We start from the raw sequence: 25,591 nt of genomic DNA, 5'->3' as shown, positions 1-25,591 counted from the left end.
GATAATAGGAGCACTGAATTGAAATCAACAGATGGGGATTTGAGTTATTAATCCATGACTTATTGACTGTGATAACAAAGCAAATTATCTCCACTCTTTATTATTGGGGACTTCAACTATGACCTTAGGAATTTTGAACCCTAATTTGCACAAATCCCAACCATAAGTTTATTTAATGCTAAGGGAGTTTTCTTTTTTTTTTCATTTTCTTTATAAATACTAACTTAAAATCCTTTTGCTTTATAACCAGTTAAGAGTTTTATACTTATAAAATAAAGTAGTAGAAACATAAAAAAAGCCTGAATTTATCAGTTATTCTTGTTTCCAGTTTTTCAATTATATAAATTATATTTTATGAGACAGTGCTGAATGGCTAGAATTTCATAATGCTGAAGGATACTGAGAAACATACAATAAAAAATGTTATTTTGAAAAATGAAAGCAAAAGTGGGCAATTAAAATAAAGTTTTTTCTCTGTCCTGAATGATACAAAAGGTTCAGGAATATTTATTTTCACATAAAGTGAATGTGCTGGAACATGGCACTTGAGACTTTTAAAACCAGGCAGCTGGGCCATTCGTGCCTACAATGGTTTTTGACTGTACTTTTTGGTATTATCTGTGTTTCTAGTTAATAATTATGGGTGCTGTTTTTGTGGCAATTAAACGTATAGATTTAGAATCTTACTTTTCTCGGTTTTCTCTTTATCTGGTATACTTTGGTTTTTCTATTAGGAATCTCATACAAATTTTCATGTCCAAATATAGCATTTCATCAATTTTTAGAGAAGAGTTAGCCTCATAAATCTGTTTTCCTGACCATCACATCAAAATCCCAAATGTCTGACTCTTGCAGATAGAGTCACTGGAGCGAACAGAAAGGTGCAGACTAGCCTTTTACTGGGTTTGATGTGGTTCTTTCTTTTAAGGCAAGCCGTTTCCTATAAAGGGATTTTGAAAATTGCTTTGCTAATATTTATTTTATTTTAGTTGAGTTTAGTTTCTCTCTTTCTTTATTTTAAAATAAACTTTGGTTGGGAAAAGTCATTCTAAAGACCACAAAAGTCTTTAAACACAATTTCACAAAGCATATTTTTGTTTTCCATGGGCACTAACGGGGTACTTAAAAGTAAATCTGTCAATTGGCTATTCCAAGTAGTTTGAGCATTCTCCAAAGTGGATTAAGTACCAGTTCCAGATCAAAGGTTAGATTCTCTGCTCTTTGTGCTGAAATTGGGCTCACAGGTCAAAATGGAATAAAATCAGAATGTATACATCATCATCCCTTACCAAGTGTTACATTACAGATGACAGGGGTTTTAAGAACTTATTAAATTGATGTGCAAATTAATCTAAAGAGAAGTAAATGAATAGCTTTGGTGGACACCCGTCTGCCGACTTGGCACCGTCTAGTGAGTTATATTAACTTTTTGGCAAGTCGTAAATGTGATAATGAAAGGAAGTTACAGGTGAAGAAATAGTACAGAGGCATTAAAACTGAGAAAATGTGGCGAACATGGATTTGTTGCTGAATTTAAAACCCTGGATGTTCTAACAGCTAAACCATTTAGTTCAAAAATAAAAAAAGCCAATATTTATTCAATACATTTATATACACTGATATGAATTATGATGTTCTGGTGTTCTCATATCACACACATAGTGTAGAGTTAGGCAAATCCAACTTCATGACACCTTTTCTGCTTTTCACAGTCTCATTAGGTAAAAATATAGGAGTCAGTTTCTGCTCCATGAAGTAGAGCTTAGAAGTTTTCGCTCTTGTTCTTATAATAAGTAAAAGCTACACCAACTGGAAATCACGGAGATTTTTTCAACCCATTAGAAGAATAACATTGCAGGGCAAACTGCCAACCCAAATGTCATGAGAAAGACCCATCCAGAGAGTCATTCAACACATCTGAGATCTGAGTACCTGGAGTATTGTGTGCTGGAATGATAAACTGATAAGACTACTTAAATGGTAATTTTGATGAACAAGTGAAAGCTGAGTGTGAACTAGAATGAGACTGAGACACTCCTGCGGCCAAATCTGGAGAGTTCCCACACTTTTGTAGGATTACCTCCAGGAACACCAGTAAGAGTCTCATGTGGAAGTCTGATAAATACACCTTCATGGCATCAACAAGAGTAGCAGAAATTTACTCCTTGAGAAATAAGCCCAGAATATTTTCCATAACAGAGACCTACTGTCTTAAAGAAAAGCCTTTGTCAAAGCTTTATCTGAGCTAGAGGAGAGGAATTTTTCCCAATCCAGCCTCTCGTGCGTTTTTCTGTCTCATTCAAAGTTTGGGGAAATAATATTGTAAATAGAAGTTAGGGCTTTAAGAAAGTGGGTTGGGCCCTGGTTGGTGTGGCTCAGTGGATTGAGCACTGGCCTGTGAACCGAGGGTCGCTGCTTCAATTCCTAGTCAGAGCACATGCCTGGGTTGGGGCCAGGTCCCTACTGGGGTATGCAAGAGGCAACCACACATTGATGCTTTTTTCCCGCTATTTCTCCTTCCCTTCCCCTTTCTCTAAAAATGAGTAAATAAAATCTAAAAAAAAAAAAAAAAAATGGGTTGGGAACATTGGAGTCAGTGGAGGGAATAGAGAACCAGGGGGAGGGGAGGGCTATTGCTGGAAAAAGTCATGAGGGCAGAGCTCAAGACAGGGATTTCTACATTAGATTATAAAATACTTTCTTTTTTCCACTCCTTACTACTATACCAACAGGGATTTAATATCAGAACAGTGGGCTAGAGTTGAGAGAGACAGACTCTTTCTCCTGAGGTTTTCTTAGAGAAGTCCCAAGTCAAGAATTGTGACAAAAACAATGACACTAGATGAATTTAATCTTATGGTACGTAAAGCTACAGAAAACATGAAACACAGCACAACTCTTACCCAAGTTAACATAAATTCTGACACCGAAGGCCTATTTACCTCTGTTTCTATTACCTGGAATATGTCTGGCTTTCAAAAAATTACTAAGCATGCCAGAAAACAAGAGAAAACACAATCTTCTGCAGAGACTGAGGAAATGTCAGTACCAGTTTCTGATATACAGAGATATTTGAATTATCAGAGAGATAATTAATACTAATTATGCTTATTAATGTGTTAAGTCTTCTAATGGAAAAAATATACAACATGCAAGAACAGGTAGGTAATGTAAGCAGAGAGATAGAAACTCTAAGCTAGAATTAAAAGTAAGTGCTAGAAATCAAAATCACTGTACCAAAAGTATATATTGTTTTTGAAGGGCTCATCAGTAGAATCAACATGGCTGAGGAATCAGTAACTTGATGATAGGTTAATAGAATCTTCTAACACTGGGAAACAAATAGGAAAATAAATAGGAAAACAAAACAAAGCAAAACAGGAGAGAGTGGTAAAAATTTAACAGATGCAACATAAGCTGCACGAGAAAAAGGACCATATTTGTCTTGCTTACTGAAGTAACTCCACAAATGAGATTAAGTGCCTACAATTATTTAAGTTCAAGATAGACATTAAGTAAATGAATGAACACATAAATGAATAAAAACAACTTTTAGTGCATTCTATGGTTAACATGGCTTAATAGATTAATACATTTATCTTGCCTTAAGAAAAAGAATGGCCCTGGCCAGGTAGAGCATCGTTCCCATACACCAAGGTCTCAGGTGCAATCAGCAGTCAGGACACATAAAGGAATCAATCAATGAATGTATAAATAAGTGGAATAACAAATCTCTGTCCCCACCTCCCTCTCTCTCAAATCAATTAAAAAGACAAAGAAAAAGTGGCTGTGAAAGACAGAATGGGGGAAACGGGGTGGAGGAGATATGTGGAGAAAGCTTTTCCTTCACTCACAAAGTGGGAAGGATTGCTTCATCCTGTTTAAACAGTAGCCTCAATGTTCAGGTGCAATGTTGGTATGAATTAGGCCTCAATTTATAAAATACACATGAGATGACAGAGCCCACCAAACGTGACTGCTATTAGCCATAGAGCTATTTATTGACTCACACGACAAAAGCATGCCATAAAGAAAAGTGACATTTAGTTCAGAATTCTAACTCTGCGGGGCACAGGCGTATGGAGGAGAAATACTCCACGTTGATTTCTCTTATATGCTATAGGAAATTCAACTGATGGCAATGTGGTTATTTCCATGAGGAGAAACTCTGGTCCACTCTCTCTCTCCTATCACCGTTTCAGGACCTAAGTAACCATGACAGTAACCATTCATCCTCAAAGTGCTTAAGAGGATTTGAGATTAAGATTGAGGAGAAAACCCAGGTGTTCTTCTAGAAGAAGTTAGAAATATACAGTGACAAAAATAAGACACGTTTATGAGAGACTGTTTTTGGTGAAATGCAACAAATTTTAAATTTATAAGGGGTAAAATTTTAGTTCATATTGCTGGACAATTTTCAACAAATTCTGCTGCTTAAAACAAATACTTTAATACAGAGTAATCAATATTGACTTTCAGGAATCAAGGCTATGATCTTAGCTCTAACATGAGTGCATGGTGGTGCTGAGGAAAACATGGTTTTAATAGTAAAATAATTACAGTGTTCAGTTAAAAAAGGAGAATATTTTAGTCTTTTGCATAACCGGGACACACTGTAATTTCAATAAGAGCTGTATTCAAATAAAATAATAAGTTGATGGTTCAAAATGTAATATTTTCCTTTGTATGTTGGACTTTTACATGATGCATGATTTTGTAATACTTAAATTTAGGTAGTAAAATATTAAATTGTCAACAAGAAACAATCAGTGTATTGCGTACTATATTTTACTTCTACAATCTTAACTGTGTGTATATAGTATTCAGTGGTCAGCAGTCATTTTAAAAATAGTTTGTGAATTCATAGAAATATAAATATACAGTATCATATATATTCCATTCTGGGCTATTGACATTATAGATATAGGCTTGATTGTCATAGAGAATCTGATGAGATTTGCATATGAATTGATAATTGTTAGTTTTCAATTGGGTGTACTTTATTCTGAGCAAAGGAATATGATGAGAAGAAGTCATATTTTAAGGCAAATCTTACATGCATTTTCAGAAGAACAAATATACTTAATATTGCTTTTGTAATTTATACAGTACAATCTCATATCAAATGAGAAAAAATTTGAACACCACGCAATACAAATAGAACATAAATGTCTACATTCAAAATAACTATTACTGACATATCTTCTATGAATTTAATATTTCAGTCTTAAGAAGATAATACATACAAATCTGATTTGTATACTTTCAAAGTTCTCAGATCTTTCATTAGTTATATAAATATATATGTTTCTCTCTATATATTTATTTATTTATTACTTGCTTTAATATAGTATGTTAAGGAGATTTTTATTTCCACACACGTAAAAACTGGAATATTGATTTTTTAAAAATTATAAAAGTTACTTAAAAACATAATAACTTCATATAGATTGATAGTTTCTATGATTTACACATTTTCACATTTTGAGAGTCAGATATATTTTTTCATATGATTTGTGTGAGATGGCTTAATCTCTCAGATCTTAAAAGTTAAAAACCATGAAAAATATAACTATGCCTTCCCTCTACTATAGATTTAAAAAACCTAATGTAAATAAAGCAACCTGTAACTCTATGCTGAGCAATAATGGCAACGTAACAGAAAGATGAATTTTCACATCAATGAAATACATTTTAGCATACCACATATTTAAATCTTCCCAGAGAGAACATGATACTACACATGGTATTATAATCACGCTGAGAAAGCTAGAAGTCACTATCAATGATGCATATAAATTTTCTGAGTATTAATATCTAGGCATCTAGTTTGAAATACTTCAACTAGACACTTACTTTGTTCTTTTTAGAAATACATATTGCCAGATTTCTAGTCAAGATGGAGTAGCCAAAGAACTTATACGCATGGTCCATGGACATTAACAATGGTGTGGGAATTGCCTGAGCAAGTAGGAGGTGCTGTGTGGAATAGGGAAAAGGGGGGAAAATTGGGACAGCTATAATGGCATAATCGATAAAATATAATTTAAAAAGTAAAAAACGAAAATACATATTGCCATTCTTCAAGCTATTAGGTATGCTAAAATTAGACTGGTTAACAATACAACAAAAAAATATTTTTTGGTTTATTTTTAATCAAGGTTCAGTTTTTTCTAAAAACTAAAGGGAATTTTTTTTTAAACACTATATAGCTATCATTAATATTTTCTAGCTAAAATGGACAACTTAAATCTATTGTACTGTTTATATTTTTCTCATTATAGTAGTTCAGTTTCAGTTCTGTGGCAAACATTTCAAAGTAAATAATGAATGTAATGGAATATAAAACTTATAGATTCTCTTTGTTGATTGATAAATTTGACACATTACAGTTTATAAGTTTAATACATATAGCATATATTGTGATATGGTTATCATTGGAGAAATATTTATCATACTTTACTATTATAGTACGGTATTATTTCTATATTCATTGTACTGTCATTAGATCTCTATGCCTTATTTAGTACTCATTACAAGAAAATATAGAGCACTTCATAAGTTTGCATGCCATATTTGTGCAGGGGCTATGCTCATGTCATCTGTAACATTTTAAGATTAATGTGCTACCAAAATTAGCACTTGGTATACTGTTTTGATTAATTGTAAATATGGTAAATTTTAATTATAAGTATCTGCTCCATGAGATGCTAAAATATTAAAAGTCAAGGTAGTGGATTGTGATAACTTGCAAAAATATAGATTATTCATTTTTTCTTAATTCAGAGACATTCAAATAACAAGAGAAACACATAAGGAGTTTTTATGGAATGGAGAGAGGATATTTTGTTAAAAGAAAACTAGTAATAACATGTTTTTTGTACAAGATTTTTTTTTTTTTTTAATAGTCACACTCTACCACTACTTACCAGGGCAAAGTAACATTCCCCACTCTTATTCTGGGCCTGACCATATGACTTGTTTGGGTTGAGATGTTGCTAGATGTGACACAAATCAGGGACTGCTGTTTTATAACTCTGCCACAGCCATGAGAAAGTCATAACTAGGCTGACTACTGATCCCTATAGAAATATAGAAACTTTGGGGGCATAAATAATTGCTCCTATCTTTGCTCAACCTTGAATAAATGACTGTGGTTTACTACAATGACTTCTAAGGGTTTTTTTTTCTCCCCAAAGTCTATTTTCATGGTCCTTTTCAAATGCCACATGTCTTTGAAAACAGTCTCTTATCAGAATTTATTTATCAACTTATATTTGTTTCCCAGAACACAGCCCTTTTATTGTTTTGCAATTCTGAGAGATTAAACCTTGTATTATAACTATTCATATATCTACTACAGGAGAATACCTGTGAAGTGTGGCTTGTGACATATTAATATCACTGTTCTTAGGTTTTAGAAACAATATTTCTTATTATGCATATTTCATAAATAGTTTTATAATGAAGAAATATATTTATTAAAGATGTATTTGGGAGTCCTAATAAAAAATCTATTACTGCTTTATTAAAAGAATGGGATGAGGAGATAAATCAATTATTATTAGAACAAGTGTAAGCATAACTTACACACATTACAAACCAGTCATTGAATCATTGGCATGCAGAGTTGAGGGTTCCTTAGTTGTTCTTGTCTTGCCATCAACATCAAGTTTTTCCTTTTAATATAATTAGAAAACCTCTGAGCTAATCCATTAATATTAAGGAGATGTCTTCTTCAATTTCTTTACAACTAATAGACTGTTTTCATGATGCACTGTTGCTCTTACCCTAGTGAACAAAGCTGAGTAATTTTCAGCTAGAATATTAAAATAGCTTTAAGCATATATCCTTCCACAACCCTGAATCCATAAGGACTCTTGATGCATTCTAAATATACCTAATTTGACAATGGCATTTAGAAAACAAGATCTGAGCTCTCTGAGTGTGCTTATTACTGCTGGGCTGCCATTGCTTCTAGGTATTCATTGTACAGAGCAAGGGAATATAAGTATGTATACTAATCCATGCAAATAAACATATATATATATTTATTTATTTATGTATCTAATTACTAATGTATATATATTTCATGAGTGACATAAATATATATATATACCATAATTTTAGTATTAAGTTAAACTCCAATTCAATACCACAGACTTAAATTTAAACTGCCTCCTTTAAGTATTTATAAATTCTTTCCCCAACAGCGAGAAACCAAGTTTTTGTTAGCTACAATATATTTACTTGTTTGATTATTATAATACACCTAATAAGCAGTTTCAGAATTACTATACATACCCCTGCATAAAAAATATTTGCTACATATATCTTTTTTTTTTTCTGTCCTTGCTATATCTAGTCAAGATACTGTTTACTGAAGTTGCTTAAAATCGTTCTTTCCTTTGGAACCATCAGCATGTATAGAGTTTGGTTTATTTATTAGCATTTGTATTCCATTTTTTATTTTTTCCACATCTTAGTTTATTTTAATTGTTAATTTTTCCTTAAAGTATGTAAAATATTTCTATGATTCTCACAGTTTGAATATGCAAAAGATAATGAGAAATGCCACTTTCTCCTAATCTCTGATATCTTATTACCCATACTTCTTTCTATTTCTTTTCTATGCACATCTGACTTAAAAAAAAACAAAACAACTTTTTAGTTTCTGGATTATCTTTCCTTCAATACCAAAATATAGTCATGCTAAAAAAAAAAAGATGTAGGCTTGTTGAAAAACACATGTGAAACTAAAGTAACAACTACCTATTTGAGCAAATAAATAACTAAATAAAATAGTGCTTTATTATAACCCAGAGAATCAAAATAATATTGAATCCATAAATATGGAAATAAATGCCAATATTCACATATATTAACCAGAAAGGAAAGATAATAACTTTACAGTGGAGAAACCAGAAGGGTCAACATAACTCATGGTAAGACAGAGCAGATTATGGACCCAATGATATGATGCTTTAAGAACTCAGCATCAGCTTTGTGATATTATTGACAAAAGTACATAATTTCAGTCTGGTCATGAAGCTGCTTCAGACTCAATTAATTTGTATTAGACAAAGTAGATTATCAGTATTCTTTGAAAGTATCAAGGTCATGAAAGAAGAGGAAAGTCTGTGGATGTGTTACATACTAAGAGACTAAGGAGAAATAATAACTAAATATAATGTGGGATCCTGGATTTTATCCTGGAAGAAAAAGAAAACATTAGTGAAAACTGGTGAAATGGAATAAAGTCTTATGTGTAGTTCATAGTATTGTGCCAATGTTAATTTCCAGGTTCCAACAATTTCATTAAGGTTATGTAAAATGGAAATATTAGAGAAGGCTGGAGGAGAGGTACAGGAAAAGTGTAGAATTGTTCAACTAATCTTTAAATGTCGAGTTCAAAACCTTTAAAAATATCTCTAACTGTCTGAGGTTCAAATATGTTTATTAACAATTATCAAAATGGTGGTTAGCTTTAAATATCTTTCATGCCAAAAGTTGGAATGGGATCCAGTTTTCCTGATTCCAAGTTCAATAATCTTTTCAATATGCTGTGTTCTTCCAAGTCTTCTGGGGATATTTTTATTCAAAGTACAGTTGATGTGGTAATGTATTGATCCCAAAGTCTATTGTTAAGCAATAAAAAATAAATAAATTAAAAAAATTCACGTGCCCTATTCTTGACTGTCCTAAAAATAATCCATAAATTGATCCACCTAATTTTGTGGTTATTCAATTAGTTACTCTCTATAAAAGAGATGAGAAACCCAAGATTTATTTTTAAGAAAGCAGTAGGCTGTCTTTTGTTTATATAGCTTAGAATAGGAGAGCAGAGAAAAAGCATTTAGAGTATTTTTATATTCTTTCTCTGTATCCTAAGCTTGTTGTTAAAATTGGTTGCTTCAACTTATTCCTTCAGTTTTATAATACCCTTTGTACTTCTTTGGGGACATTAAGAATAATTTTTAATGAGACAATATATATTTTAAAAATATTATCAATAGAGAGCATATAGCGATTATCAGTGTATACAAAAATATTTCCTCCCTATCTTCAAAAATCACTATTGTCATTTTTTAAACCATAGTTAAAATCATACTTCCTGATGTTAAATGACTAAATAGCACTATCAGGAATTCCTGGATATTCTCATTTATTTTGCTCATTGATTTGGCTGCATTTTCCAGTGCCACTTTCTTATCTGACTGGTAGGTTGTTATTGAAATGCCACCAGCGTTTGTTAAGACATGCAGAAAATTAAGCTCACACAGTTACATGCTGGATTTTATAAATGGTTCTATGGTGATATTGCTATCAGTATTGAGCTATTGAAGTTTTATCAGAGTTAATGAATATATTATAATATTATATAACTGTGCATACAGAAATTAATAAATGGTAAGAATGAAACATTGTTATCTGAGGATTTATAAGTAAAATACATTTTATTCATTAAAATTCTCAGTCTGGAAATACTAGGCTAAAAATCCAAGCTTGCATAATTTTTCTGAATCTTGTTCTATAGCAGCTTTGATGTCATCATTTAAGTACCTGATTGTGTATAAGCTTCATATCCATTTTGATCAGCTAATTGAGAAAATTATATTTGTCATTTTAGTTTAAAGCTTAAAGTGAAGTTACTTCTAAGAAAGATCCTGGACAGAAACACATAGGGAAAAATCCATTTAAACAGCACATTACTTTAAAGATCCAACAGAGCAGAGCTCAATAGGAGTTGTTGGTAATGCAGACCCTGGGAGCATCCTTATTAGTCTGCTCACCAGTTGGACTGTGTGTGTGTGATGAACTCTGTGGGTTAGCAGTAGCCAACGATTTAAAGCTAGTAGATGAGACACGGAATGCAAGCACCTTCCCTTTGCTGGCATTTAAAATAAAATGAGCCAGTGTGAAGTTGGTGAAGTGGACTAGAGACTCTCCAGAGTGACACCTGAAGTTCTCAAGTGGATTTTAATGCCGAGTTTGGCTGAATATGGATCACTAAGCTTGTAAGTGGGGTGGAAGGGGTAAGTTTCATAACATATAATCAAATGTTTATTGTGCTTGTAGTACTTGTAAGAAAGTAGAGGAGGATTTCCTTCCTAACCTAAAATATGCTCCAATTAGAATAATTACTAAATGGCTGATTTAGGTGATGATGATGATAGTTTGATAAAGATGGTGATGATAAAATACTGGAGTAAAAGTAAGTTTACAGTTGTGAGTACATGAAACAGAGTTCATTCTTATATTATTATTTATTAATTATTGTATTACTTTCTGTATGGACAACTGTAAACCTACCTTTGCCCCACTCTGTATTTTAAATTTAAATGTAAAAACAAATGCAACAAAAGGAATAAGTTTAAGTAATTTGTCAATGTTAGGCATTATACAGTTTTATGTCTTGTCTAGAGTAGAAGAGGCACACTGTAAGTTTTTTTAATTGAAATGAATACCCAAGTTTGCAAATGAATAGCATCAAACTAGCTATTTCTGATGAATTTCCATCTTTTAAAAAATGTTTACCACTCAGCACCCATTCTTAGTAACAGCAATTACACTTTCCTTTGTGGAATTATCTAATCCCTGTAAAAAATAGTTTTGATTGCCAGTCATGATGTTCCTCTGCACAGGATCTTACATGCAGTCCCAGCTTCAAAGACTAGAAATAAAGACACCTAAAATTGCTTTAAAATTGCTTTCACTGCAGTCTACTACTGGACCAGCAAAAACGCAGTGCAACTGTCATCTGAAAGATCAGAGAGGTCATTGAATGGACCATATTCCGTTTCTTACTGCTTCTTCACTTTATTCACAGTTTTGATCACATATCACCATGTTCACCTTCTTTTGAGCGAGGAGTGAACATTTGGTCCTGGTTAGATCAGTGTAATTTTCTCCTCCTAGAATTTAAATATGAACTAAAAAAAACTGCTTCATTCTAGAGCTGAAAGTCTGGTGTCCTGAAGAAACTACCTTTTTGGTTCTCTTACTTATATCTTTCTATTCTGTGTACCAGTTTATATTCTTCATATTCTTATAATAAATATTGGGGGATTTTCTCTTTTATATTTTTGTTGTTGATGAAAAGCACTAAACCACAATCCCTTTAATCCCGTATACCAGGCCACCATTAATTTTATTTTTATTCCAAAACAGGAACAAGATAATTTATTTAAATATAAAATATCTCTGAGGAAATATACTACCTTGAGGTTTCAATTGACCATTCTTTACATTACCTCATAATTTCTCTGAACCAGTAATTACTTTGTTAAAAATAATAATTCACATTTCACAAATTTTAGTAATAACTTGCATTTTATTGTCCCTTTCCAAACTGAATAAAATTATATCACTTTTCTGAAATTCAACTTACTTAATATATTTACAAAACTTGGGCCAGACTCCTTGCCATAAAGGGACAGATCAGAATTTTTGTACATAACAATGGACTCTGGTCACTAACAATATTCCATTTCCACATTCATATTTAAAAATGTCACCTATAGATTTTAAGATGCCACATTTATAAAGGCAGATCTGCAGATGTATTATTTCTTTTTATGTCAATAGACAATTCCTCCATTCATTTTGCACTTTAGTTTTGTCACCTGATTATGAATAATGGTAAGTATGACTTAATTTTATTTTAATTTACTTTGTGGTAACTATACTTATTCAACATAATTTGTAATTGGCTAACACATAGAAAAATGCCAAGCACCACACAATAGACGATGTAAAATTTGCTTGAATGAAGGAATAAATAAATTAATAAAACCACAAATTTGCCTTTGTATTAAGGTAACAAATAAAAATCATTTAATTGATAAATCAAAAGTAAGTTCATAGAATGAAAGCAAGTACAGTTAAAAAAAACTAACATATGTTCTTCTAAAAATAAAAAAAGTAAGTCCATATATTAAAAGACCACAATTTAAGAATAAGATTGCAAAAAATACCAATTTAAATATATGGTTTAAACACATGTATTTATTTTCAATAAAAATAATGACAAGTTTGAGATCAAATTTGTTATAAATATGACCATAAGCTCATAAAATATAACTGTTCTTGGATACAATTTTAATTAAAAAATCAAAATTTCCAATTGCTGTGCTTCTGTAGTTTTTTATCGTGCATTTTTTAAATTTTTATATTCTTTGGTTGTTGCTATCACTAGATTCTGGGGCCTTAAAGATAAGAATTATAATTTTGAAATCATGATTTCTTAGTTTTTAGAATGTTGTAATGCAATAAATGGGCACTCAATATATAGTTGCAGATTGAATTATTTAAGAATTATAAATACCGTTCTATAGTCCTTTCATATTGCAAAGCTGCATTGGTATAATCTTATTTAAAAATATCCTTTGACCATTGTTAATGTGAACTGTAAAAATAGTTATATTCTAAATATAACATATTATGTCTTAAACACATTACATTTATGAATCCCTTTTCATCTCTCTGCCTATGCATCTCAATATCTTTTAGTATTCATACAACTGGGTTGGCATTTCTTCCTGAAGTGTGTACTAAATATTCTTCTTTCATGTTATTTGTTTTCAACTCTTTAGAGAAAAATATTGCACACCCCTGATTAGCTCTGCTAGTCACACTTTCACAACTTTTAAAGTTTATCATTAATTTCAAGTCAATTTCTTATCTCTATAAATTTTATGCCAATGTCATAGATCTGCTTCCTCCCCCAGGTAGTAAATTGCTGAAGCACTTGGTTTTTTTGTTTTTGTTTTTTAAAGATTTTATTTATTTTATTTTTAGAGAGAGAGGAAGGTAGGAACAAAGAGGGAGAGATCAATATGTGGTTGTCTCTTGCGCGCCCCCAACTGGGGACCAGGCTTGCAATCCAGGCATGTGCCCTGACTGGGCATCAAACTGGCGATCCTTCGGTTTACAAGCTGACATTCAATTCACTGAGCCACAACAGTCAGGGTGCACTTTTTTTTTTTTTTTTTTTAATGTAGATTTTATTAACATTCAGTTACAACAAGATTAGTATATCAGGAGATGAGTGCCATTGTAAAAGGATTTGCTACACTCAGATTCCAAGGGAAGGGAGCACCCTACACCCTGGGAGGCCACACAAAGCAGCACCAGGTTTAGCAGGAGGCAGAAGAATCAAGGGGAAAGTTGGGCAAGAAACTTTGTTGTGGTGTCCGTGGGGAGGAATGGCAGGGATAGGTAAGCAGATGTAGGACTGGCTAGCTCAATTAATATCGGAATGCTCTGAGGCATAGGGGACATTCCTAGTTCTCTGGTACCTGGCTCTGGACTGATTGGGGCAGAGAAAGAGCAGCCCTGCGTGTGGGAGCTCTAAAGTGTACGCGGTTGGGGTGTTGGCCCTGAATTGGTTGGTGTGCAGAAGTCAGACTCACAGGCGAGTCTTTTACTCTGTAACCCTGGGAGTGGCAGTCCCTCGATTGTCAGCTAGGCCCAAAATGTCAGAGCATGAAAACTAGACAAAAAAGATATGCTTAATACACCCTGTCATCATTATTCTTAAAATATAAAAGTTTTTATTCATTGTTTTGTTTCACTGCATCATTATATATTAATTTCAGTACTTACCTGAGTGGCATTAGGCAGGCTTTTCCTATTAGAAATTTGTTGACTTGTACCTAGGAGATTATACCAGTTTAAAGAGTAAGTGAGCCTGCTTTTTACTATTGATTCTCTCCGGCTGCCAATCATCAGCATGCACATCTGCTTGTAGCTCCCCAGATACATTTTGGACCCTACATAGTAATTTGTATGGAATAGTATAAAATCATCTCATTGGAATTTAGGAATAACAAATTCCATATTATTTTCAACAATGTGAGATTGTTTATTTTGGTTTGCTATATATGTACTAGATGACAGCTTATTTTAATGGCTTATTTAAATTTACTTTTGAATTTAAATAAGCCATTTGTTGTTTTTGGTTAATTTGCATGTCTTAAATTACGTTTGCATTTTAGAATATTTTCAAATATATATTTAAAATTTTTGTTTTTTCTCCAGTTATTTTTGGTCCCTGTTTATTCTTTCTTTTAGAAAATATTTTATTTATTTATTATTAGAGAGAGGGGAAGGAAGGGAGAAATATTGATGTGTGAGAGAAACTTCACAACCCAGGCATGCGCCCTGGCCAGAAGCCAGCAGGCGACTTTGCCTTGTGGGTCAACACCCAATCCACTGAGCCACCAGTCAAGGCCCTTCCTTCCTTCCTTCCTTTTTCTTTCTTTCTTTCTTTCTTTCTTTCTTTCTTTCTTTCTTTCTTTCTTTCTTTCTTTCTTTCTTTCTTTCTTTCTTTCTTTCTTTCTTTCTTTTGTTTGTATTGTTATTTAAGAAAGCGAGACCTTCATTTTTCAATTTTTTGCAAACATTTCCCTTGGTATGCTAGGTATTTTCTTTGTTAATAACATTTTTATATAATACTTTTTATACATTATTTTTTATAAAAATCTTATAGATTGTGATTCATCAGCCTGTTATTTTATGGCCTTCTGGTTTTAAGCCCATCTTACAAAGGTCATCTATATTTCAAATTTTAAACTTATTTAAGCAAACTTTCTTATAATAGTTAATATTTTTCTGTTATATTTTCAACATAAACATTTTGGCCACCTGAAATTTATATTGCTATTTAAATGTCATCTTAATCATCTAGTAAAACCTAGTATATATCTTTTGGACTATTTATAATTTCTTCATTTTCTCTCTACTGACAAACTGGTTTTGGCAGTAGTAATAAATGTTTTAATAACTGGTAACTAGTCAGTCCTTTTTTACTCTGTTATCTTCCTTTATCTTGACTCTGTCTTGTTTCTTCTTACATGCTTAATTTCCAGATAAAGTTCAGTATAATTTTGTAAATTTCCAAGGAAAAATGAGGAGGCTACTTAAATTGAGATTAAATCCAAAATATTAATGTTTTTGGGAAAGTTGATACTCTTAAAAATTTTTTTTAACCCATAAACATTGCTTAAATATAGCTTTTCAACTCTTGATGGGAAATGCTAAGATGTGCCCCACCAATGACCTCCATCTTCTGGTATTTACACACTTTTGTAATTCCCTCTCCTTTCATGTAGGTGGGACCTATGACTTGCTTCTAATTAATAGCATATTTCACAAGTGGTGAAATGACTTTTTCATTATTCTGCTTCATAAAATTATAATTTCTATCTTGCTAGACGGTCCTGTCTCTTGCTGGCTTTGATAAAACAAATTATATGGAACAATAGGTAGAGACCCATATGCAAGGAATTGATGTTGACCTCTGGCTAACAAAAAGGAACAGAATCCTTTAGTTCAACAGCCCAAAAGGAATTGAATTCTGTCAAAATGAAAGGATCCTCAAAAAGATCATCTCCTCCTCAGTCAAGCCTTGAGATGAAACTGAAAGCCTTAAAGAAACATTATTTACCTAAAATATGTGATATACTGATGAATTCAATAAACTAATACTTCCAGTTTTTTATATTTACATTTTTCAGTTAAACTAGTAATTTTTACTCATTGTTCTATCTTTCTTAGATTTGGTATCAATAGTAGACTGGTTAATTTACAAAATAAATGGCAAAATTTTATTCCTTTCTTATATTATATATCATTTACTCTATTACAACTTGAAAAAATTCACACAATCTTTTCATAGAAACACCATCAGAAACAAATGCAATAAATTGTGTAAAACTTTTTAATTAGAGCTCGGAGTGTTAGACATTCAGTAAATGCTAGTTTTACTAATGCTATCACTCCAACAGTTTTACCAATTTCTTCTTTGGTATTTAAATATTGAAATTTTCCATTATTTAAAAAGTCTATACTTTATATTTTATCTACTACTTCAATATTTTTGCATGAGTTTCACAAAGTACTCTTTGACTCTGTTTATTGTACCTTTCTTGTGACTTCTCTCATTTTTATTTCAGTGCATATGTGTTTCTTCCTGATTTCCTGTTTTAGAATATATTGTTTTTATATAATATTGTGTCTTGTATATATTTATCATTCCACTCATTCTTTATTGCCTAAATCCACTTTCTTCTGCTTTATATTGTGTCTAAATTCTTAGGGTAGATGATTAATTCAACTTTATTCTATCTTTAGCATTGAAACAGGTTAAAGCTGATATTTTGTCTCAGAACAGATCTGAATATCCATAAATTCAGATATGTAATTTTATATAAAACATTTTTTAGATATTTAGAAACTTTGGTTGTGATTTTCATTTTTCTCACTGACATTTTCCATTGATTTTTATAGTGTTTTTTCTCCTTTATTATTTTTACTACATTTTTTATAGCAGTCAAAATATGTGACCTGTATTATTTGGTACTTATTGAACTTTTATTGAGATTTTCTTTGCATATTAATATACAGCCAAAATTTTTAAATGTTCTCTGATAGTTTGTAGGGAGTTTTGTCTTTTCAGGACATGGAATTCAATATATTTTGTAAACCTGCACTATTGGGTAAACCTCATTGATTCTTCAACATCTTACTTTCAGACACATTCTCTAACACAAATTGATACAAGAAAGATATTTTTCCATTTCTGTGGACTTCATTTTTGTATTTCCTGTGTAACAATAATTTAATTTTTAAGGATTCACGGGATTTTAATCCACATTTTGGATTTCACATTTGTCATTTTAGAGTAATCTTTATTGGTATAATTTAATAAATTTACCTTATGTAAAAATGTTCTTGATGTTAATACCTTGAATTAGGTTTTATTTTTTAATACTTGTCCAGCAATTTTTACACATCTTCTACTGGCCTTTACATCAGTATAGTTTCAAACCTGAGTCAAAAACCGGAGTGGTGAAGAATGTCTAAGTAACCAAGTCCACAGGCCCTTTAATAATTGAGGCCAACATGTTCTGAAGCTATTGTCTCGATGTTCCAAGCATGGCAGTTCTTATGGCTATTACATTAAAGAGACAATTATGTATCTCCCCATGGTATAATTCTATCAGGACAAGTACTTATGGGAATGGGAAGCACATTGTAGTAGTGAGATCAGCATTATTTTAAGCACTAAAATGCAACTTACTAAGGCTAATTAACCCAAGTAATAACGTTCAAAGAACATCCTTAGGTTTGTGTTTAGCAAATGTTATCAATGTCTTTGGCTATATAACATATTGTGTAGACTGTCAAACAGAAATATATAAAAAGTGAATGTCTCAGAAGATAGAAGTTAAAGACATCATATTTAGACACATTATGTCTTGCATTAATATCTTATTAGACTTCTGGCCCTTTGATGTAGTGTGGTTAAATGCAAGAGTCCCTAATCAAATCAGTTGTTTCTTAAACATATTAAAGAAATAAATAGACTTCTACTTTCTTCTCTCCTTTTTATTCAAACTTTGCAGAAGTGTAAGGTTGCTAGGGTCATAGATAAACCTGGGATGGAAATCACTTTTATGATCAAGAGCTAATGGTGATTTTATTCCTGCTATACTTACAGGCCCATAAAAGCAGTAACCAGGTATCCAGTCATCCTTTCTCCTGTATTCTCACGCTCCTGTCTGCCAGAGCCTGTGCTAGGTGTGTTATAGGTTGGTCACTGTCATCTGTAGGTATTTTTCACTTTAACTGAATACATGTAAAAATGAGCTTGATTACTACCACCCCCATTCTAAATTAAAAGCTTGTTACACCTGAATAGTGAGATGTCCTATGAATCTGGTTACTAAGGTAAAAGAAGAAAAAGTGTAGTCAGTGACATTTGTGTGCTTACCCATGTTGGGACCTGTATTAGGTGCTGAAGATACACTCAGAGACAAAGCAGTCAACATGCTTTATTTTCATTAATTGTTATTTTTTATTTTTATTTTTGAAGGGAAGCTCTCTCTAATGTTTGAGCCACTCTATTCAAGAATAGAATTTGTAATGCAGTGATTAAGGGTGCTGACATCCTTACAATCCCCACAATCGAAAATCTGTGTGTAACTGTTGACTTCCCAAACTTAACTGCTAATAACCTACTGAAGACCAGAGCCTTACCAATAACAAAAACAATCAACACATATTTTGTGTGTTATTAGTATCACATACTGTACTCTTACAATAAAACAAGTTAGAGAAAAAAAGTTGTTATAAGAACATTTTAAAGAAGAGAGCATACATTTACAATAATGTATATATTTATTGAAAAATCCACATATAAGTGGACTATTTGAAAATAATGTGTGATATTAAATATCATTATATAAATGTGAAATTAATATCCTGCACAAAATAATGTAGATATAATAGATGTTTTTGTAAACCACATGAAAAATATTCAGACATCTGAAGGTTCTTGAATATAAATTTTATCAATAGCAATATAATATATTGACTTTCTAAGTGTTTTATTTCAAGATTGAGTGGTCCTTTACAGATGGACGCATAGAAAATCTTAATAGAGAATATTTATTATTATATTATTTATTGGACCTAATGCAATTGTGATGTGCTACTTTATTTTTCACTCCATAAGAGGCACCTGACCATAAGATGTACCTAGATTCAGAGGAGGAAAACAAGAAAAGAAATAGTCTGAACCAAATAGTGTACTAAAATATTTAATAAAATAAAACAGAATAATATTTCAACCATGTAAAGTAAACAACAGTCAATAGTGGTATTAAAAACCATCATCACTGTCATTAACAAATGAGGAGAGAATTTAAGGTTCAAGTGCTCTTCTAGTTTTCTGGGAACCCCAGGTCAGGTAATACACATCATGGTCTGTGATGAAATATTTGCTCCATAAGATGCACGGACATTTCCCCCCAGTTTTTTTTGGGGGGGAGTGCAGCTTATGGAGTGAAAAATATGGTAATCAGAAATTAAACTATAGAAATTTAACAGTGTAGACAAATGAGTCTGGTTATTCATATAGCAAATGTGAACATTTTAATTTCATAGCCAATGGACTAGCAAGTCATCATCTTGTACTGTGTTCCTAAATGTTTTCTTTTTTCATTTTTCCTCCTTTGGTGAAACTGAACCATCAAGTTACTAAAGAAATATATAAAAGCTTAAACTAGTGTGTTATTCTTCTGATAGATAGAATACCTTCTTACTGACAATGTTTGCCTTTGTTTTATATTACATTTAGAATTCAGTGATTCAATGTTCACTATTTTTGTCTCCTTCATCAACCATGGTTATAAAAATACTGAAGTAAAATGAGCTCTTTTTCTTAGTAAGAAGTTAAAAAAATTATGTGCCAAAGAAACTCTGAATCTTGATCCCTAACAAAGAAATTATACTTGTTCTTTAAGTTGATAGAATTACTTAAGTAATGTAGAAAATAATAGACAAACACACACATAAATCTAAGTCATTTGTATTATTAGCAATGTATCATTTATTGAGCAACTATCACTGCCTTTATTGCTAAGTGATAATATAAATAAAAATAGTCATAGCTCTGAAATTGTTCTAATCTATCCTAATGGATTTATCTATCTCCTCCACTCTCCAAAGAACAAATGGACAATAAAACCTAGGTCTTTCACCTCTCTAAAAATAACAATAGTAATAACAAAACTTGTAAACACTATGTTATTTGCACATGTTTAAACACTTAATAAACAATAAGTCACTTAATATTCAGAACAGTCATATGAGGTAGGCTATGTTATATAACCTGACTTCAATCCTAGTGTATGGATTTAAAGTCCATGCTCTTAACTATAATATTATGCAATATCCAACAGCATATAATAGCCAGCTAACATATGTTTTATTTAAATGAGTTATAAAACTGAATACTTAAAATATGGGACTTAATTAATACATAAATTAATGCAAAAACATGGAATCTCTCTTCTCTGGGGTGTCACAATGTAGACTTCGGAATCTATGTACATACATACTTGAGTATATGTGTATTTCTTTAGTGTTGCATTTTTCCACCTTTTCTGTTTTCCAACCTGACTTTTGTATTGGTTTTTTTTTTTTTTTCTGTGCACAGTTGAGGGTATATTTCTAAGACTGATTATGTATGTCTTTTGAGGCATTTACCTCTATAGGGAGAAATTTATTAGTTTTTCAAAGAGGCCCTTGTTGGGTTGTAAGCCTGCAGCAATAGTATTTAAGCCTACGAGTCTTTTCAGTATAAAAGGATATCCTTTGTCTGGATGCTACACTGCAGTAGTACTTTTTAGATAATGAAAGTGAGAGAATTTAAAACTTCTATGAAAATATAAATACAATGTATTTAAATGTTTGTGAGTTGGTTTTTAAACTTAATACATTATCATTACATATAGAATGGTGTTTTTTACTGGGAGGTTTATGTTTTCTTTCAAAGATTGTACAACACATTACCAAACATCTAAATCTAGATATAATGTATATCATGTCTTTTAGGTTATCACATTCTATACATATTTATTGATGTCTATACTTCTAGTTTTTACTTACTGTGGAATCTTTGTCTTATTTTTCCTTTTTCTTTTCAGGAAGGATTTTATCAATGTGATATATTATTTTGTATTCATAATGAATTTAGTTATTGCTATATTTACTCAAATATAGATGCCCTGAACCTCTAGTTGAAAGGCATATGTAATAGGGTGGAGATTATATATTTACATACATGTAAAACCATCCAAACTGAACCACTTTTTAGAATCAAAAGAATCAATTATTAAGCAAATACAACAAGTATAAACTAGGGCTGTCCTGAGTATACTGGGACATATAGGCACCCTATAAATAAGTGCTCCTTCCAATTGTAGTTGAGGTTAGCTGCCACAGAGGAAAGAAGAAGAATTCACAGCTGTCTCCCTTTCCTAGTGTTAAGAGCTGCTGATATCAAGATATGGAAGTGTTTTTTTTTATATACATTCCACATAAAAGTCTAATAAATAATTAGTAAAATTATTAATAGTGTATTCTGTTATTTTCACCTATTATTTAATATTCTTTTTACAAATTCTTAGTCTATAAGAAATGCAAATTTAAAGGTTATAAACTATGCTAGAGGTATTTCACTTAACCAATCAATTAAGTTGAATATTAAATTATTTAAAGGCTTTAGCATTATTTAGTAGCACACTATTGAACATCTTGGCTTCTCATCTTTACCTTTAATATAAATTTACAAATAGAAAAACACTCAATTTTGAGATCTATTATGATTTTACATTTGTATATAATAGTGATACATTTCCTTCCCTACTTTTCACTTTATTTGTGATTTCATTCTATTATGCCTGACTAAATGTATCAGACATTTGTTTACATTTTTAAAATAAAAGTACTTCACTACCAAAAGAAGATATTTGTAGTATCAATCTGTATTTGCCAAAAAAAAAAAAAAATAGATAGATGTTAAGTAATGGCATCTTAGTCAAAATATCTCAAGGAATATTTGCCTTTCCCTAATTCAAAGCAAATTGTATTCCACAAATTATCTCCTATAGTAACTTCTTTTCCTATTAGTAAAATTTTGCATATTGGGTCTTTTTGAGTTCTCACTCCTCTTGATGTTTCCTGGTGATTCTTCTATGGGAGAATTAATTTTTCCTCACTGATTTTAGAGAAAATGGTAACCTCCACAATAGCGTTTGCTAAAAATAGGTTTTGTATGTGATAGAACTTACGGGATCCATAAAACTTGCCAAGAAAGAAGTTAAATGAGCTTCTCCACTTTAGTAGTTCAGTGTTTTAACATTATCCAATCTCATCTCAACAAATCTGCAGACACAAACTTTCTGAGCTGGCTCCTCACACAGTAGAGACCCATATTGATACCAGTAGATGGAGGTTATAAGTTAATTTTCAGTGACAATCTCATAAATTTGAACCAAATATATTTGAAGAACACATTAAAATATTAGATCCGTTATATTTTTTACATATGGTTTCAGAACTGCATTTTACCTAACAACCAAGTATATTTCAACTATAAAAATAGCTATGCTAGTTTATTTTTTACTATTATACTTCCTCTGTTATATTAGGCATATATATTTGTTTTATCCTTTCAATATTTTTCTTGAAATTGTAAAATAAATTATGTCCTCTTGCTTCTGTAATGTTTCATTTAGAAGGTTACAATTACATAAACACAATAGTCAGAGGAGTTCAACTTAGAAGTCAACAATAGCTTTCTCTTAAAAATTCCATGGATACAAATGGAGGTATAAAAAAATAACATTTACACAGAAAAGGAAATATTAACTTTTTCTCACAATTTGAAAGCTATTGTGATAGCTTTGTTTTTAACATAAAGATAATTTATATCTAAAAGTTGAGAAAAAGATGTTTTAAAGAGAACACACTTAAAACCATGTCTCATATGTTACCATAACATGGAATGTTATTCTTATGGGCTTAAAAGTTTAGTTTTCAAAAGACTTAGAGAATTCATTCTTAAGCAGAGGCTGTCATGCAGTTAAACCAAGAATTTAAAAGGATTTTGATAAGGTTTCCTTTGGATTACACTGAAGTCAGCTCAGCGATCGTTGTGGCATAGTAAAATTAGAAATTTTGATTCTGTGTACGTATACCAATACCAGAATAAATATAGTGTAAATCAAAATGATAACTGCTTCATCCTATTTCAAATTTTTACTCTTTAAAATTGTGTCAATGATACCTTTGTACTCCCAAGATATCCATGAGTATCAAATATCAATAACCAGTGGAGGTTAAACAGCAAATTATCTCATTTTGTTTTTCCAGCTACCTAAGTTCTCACAATTGCTTATTACTTACTGACTGATTTACCTTGACCTTAGGCTTCTCTGCTCCCCACTGAGTCCTGAACGTTGCCTTACCCCTTCACTTAAATAAGCAATAAAGTATATGATATTCCTCTCCTTCCAAGAATTGGCTGACGGCATATAAACATTTCTTATAAGACACCAAGACATCCTTTCTGCCCACCGCTACAAGCAGTTCCCTCCACAACACAATTTCTGCTAGCCCGCCGTACCTCTTCCTGTAATAAAAAAAAAAAAAAAAAAAAAAAAAAAGACATTTTCTGTTTAAGTTGGAGATACTTTCCAATCTTGTGGTCAGAGTATATTTCTTTTTTATTTTAACGATAATCTTTTCAAAAGAGGTTTCACCTTACCTCAGTCCAGGTTCCTGTTTACTGGACATACCCAGTGTGGTTGTTATCTTTATCCTCATATTTTATGATAATTAGAAACTGCTTCTAAAAGAGATACACTAATTTAGCAAAGATGACACATATCATAATGTTGACACTAGAATTTTAATGTGAGTCTGTATTGTGTGCACAGTTCTCACTTATTACAGAGCTTCATATTACATGCCTTCACATGTAATAATATTTATTAGAAAGATCTGTACATTTTAAAACACTAGGCAGAGTTTTCTTTTAAAATTCTAATCTGTTTACCTCCCTTCTTCAGTTGCGGAAATGGAACTTGGCAAGTCACCCCCAACGGGAATTACTAGGCGTATATATTCTTTTGGCTCTTGGCTACATGCTCCTCCTCAGGATCAAGCAATCGAGACCATGGTCCTGGCACTGCGTGCACCAATAATGTCTCTGGCACACGCCTGGCCGACGCCTGATGCCTCAGCCTCGGCTGGTGGGCTGGTTTGGATCTAGCTCTCCTGCCATCTCATTTCCCAGAGTGTTGAGTGCATTCTGATCATCACATCCCAGGAACTGATTAAAATTTACAGGGGACTCTAAGAGATATAATTCTTAAACCTAAATGAGTGAATCTGTGAATGCCACTCTCACTAAATGAAAATTCAGAAATATTAGCGAGGGGGATTTCTTGGGAATGCAGGTCTTCAAATTGTGCTGTTTTTATTATACTACAAAGGAACTGTGTGTACATTTATGATATATGAATATATGATAAAATTTTATGATATATACCAAAATATCTATAATATTTCCAGAAACATTTATCCCCAAACCCCATCACTTTGCATTTTCATTCTAGAGTAAGTGAATTAGTGCTGCCCAGTTTTTTAGCTTATATTAAAATCAAGGTGAATTTCCTAACTTGCAACTTCTTCATGTACTTTTAGAGTAATTTACAATAATCAGTTTTTGATTATGATTTAATGTATTCCCCACAAAGAGTTAGAATAAGTCGTAAAAACTTCTGTAGAACAATTCAAAATATGCTAGGTGATAAAATTGTTTATAAGGTCCATACCATAGAATTGTTATAAGTGCAGTTTCCATGGTGTAACCCATATAATTTTTGTTTCAAATTTCTTTAGAATAAATAGTAGGTTTGGGAAAAAAAGAAAGAAACTGCATCCTGACAACAAAATAGAAACAATTCTGGGAGTCTAAGTTTTAGTTGTTAACTATGATTATCGTGCCTTGTCACAAATAATAAGTGAAGTGAAGGTCTGCTTTTACTCTGAGGAAAAGAAGGAATCATTGATTCCTGGCTATGTTCAAAGATTAACAATGGGAAATTATTTGATTTGGTAATGCAGAAAAGCTATCAAGCTTAAGCTTATATTCAAGTTGAAATCTAAAGCTGAATCCTGTGCTCAGATAGATGCCATTGATTGTGACACCCCTGCCCCCTTTTTTTTGAAA

The 25,591-nt window shown here is 31.8% G+C and overlaps 1 non-coding gene across 1 annotated transcript; it reads right to left on the bottom strand.

The window, feature by feature from the left end:
• Positions 1–6,539: 6,539 nt before the first annotated feature.
• LOC150004079 (U6 spliceosomal RNA) lies at positions 6,540–6,642 on the bottom strand. Its single transcript, XR_016512502.1, has one exon. It is a non-coding gene; the product is annotated as a U6 spliceosomal RNA (small nuclear RNA).
• Between the last annotated feature and the right edge of the window lie 18,949 nt (positions 6,643–25,591).

Source organism: Furipterus horrens, unplaced genomic scaffold (assembly GCF_987537825.1).
Source record: "Furipterus horrens unplaced genomic scaffold, mFurHor1.1.pri manual_scaffold_7, whole genome shotgun sequence".
Classification (NCBI taxonomy): Eukaryota; Metazoa; Chordata; class Mammalia; order Chiroptera; family Furipteridae; genus Furipterus; species Furipterus horrens.
This window is presented reverse-complemented; position numbering and strand designations above follow the sequence as displayed.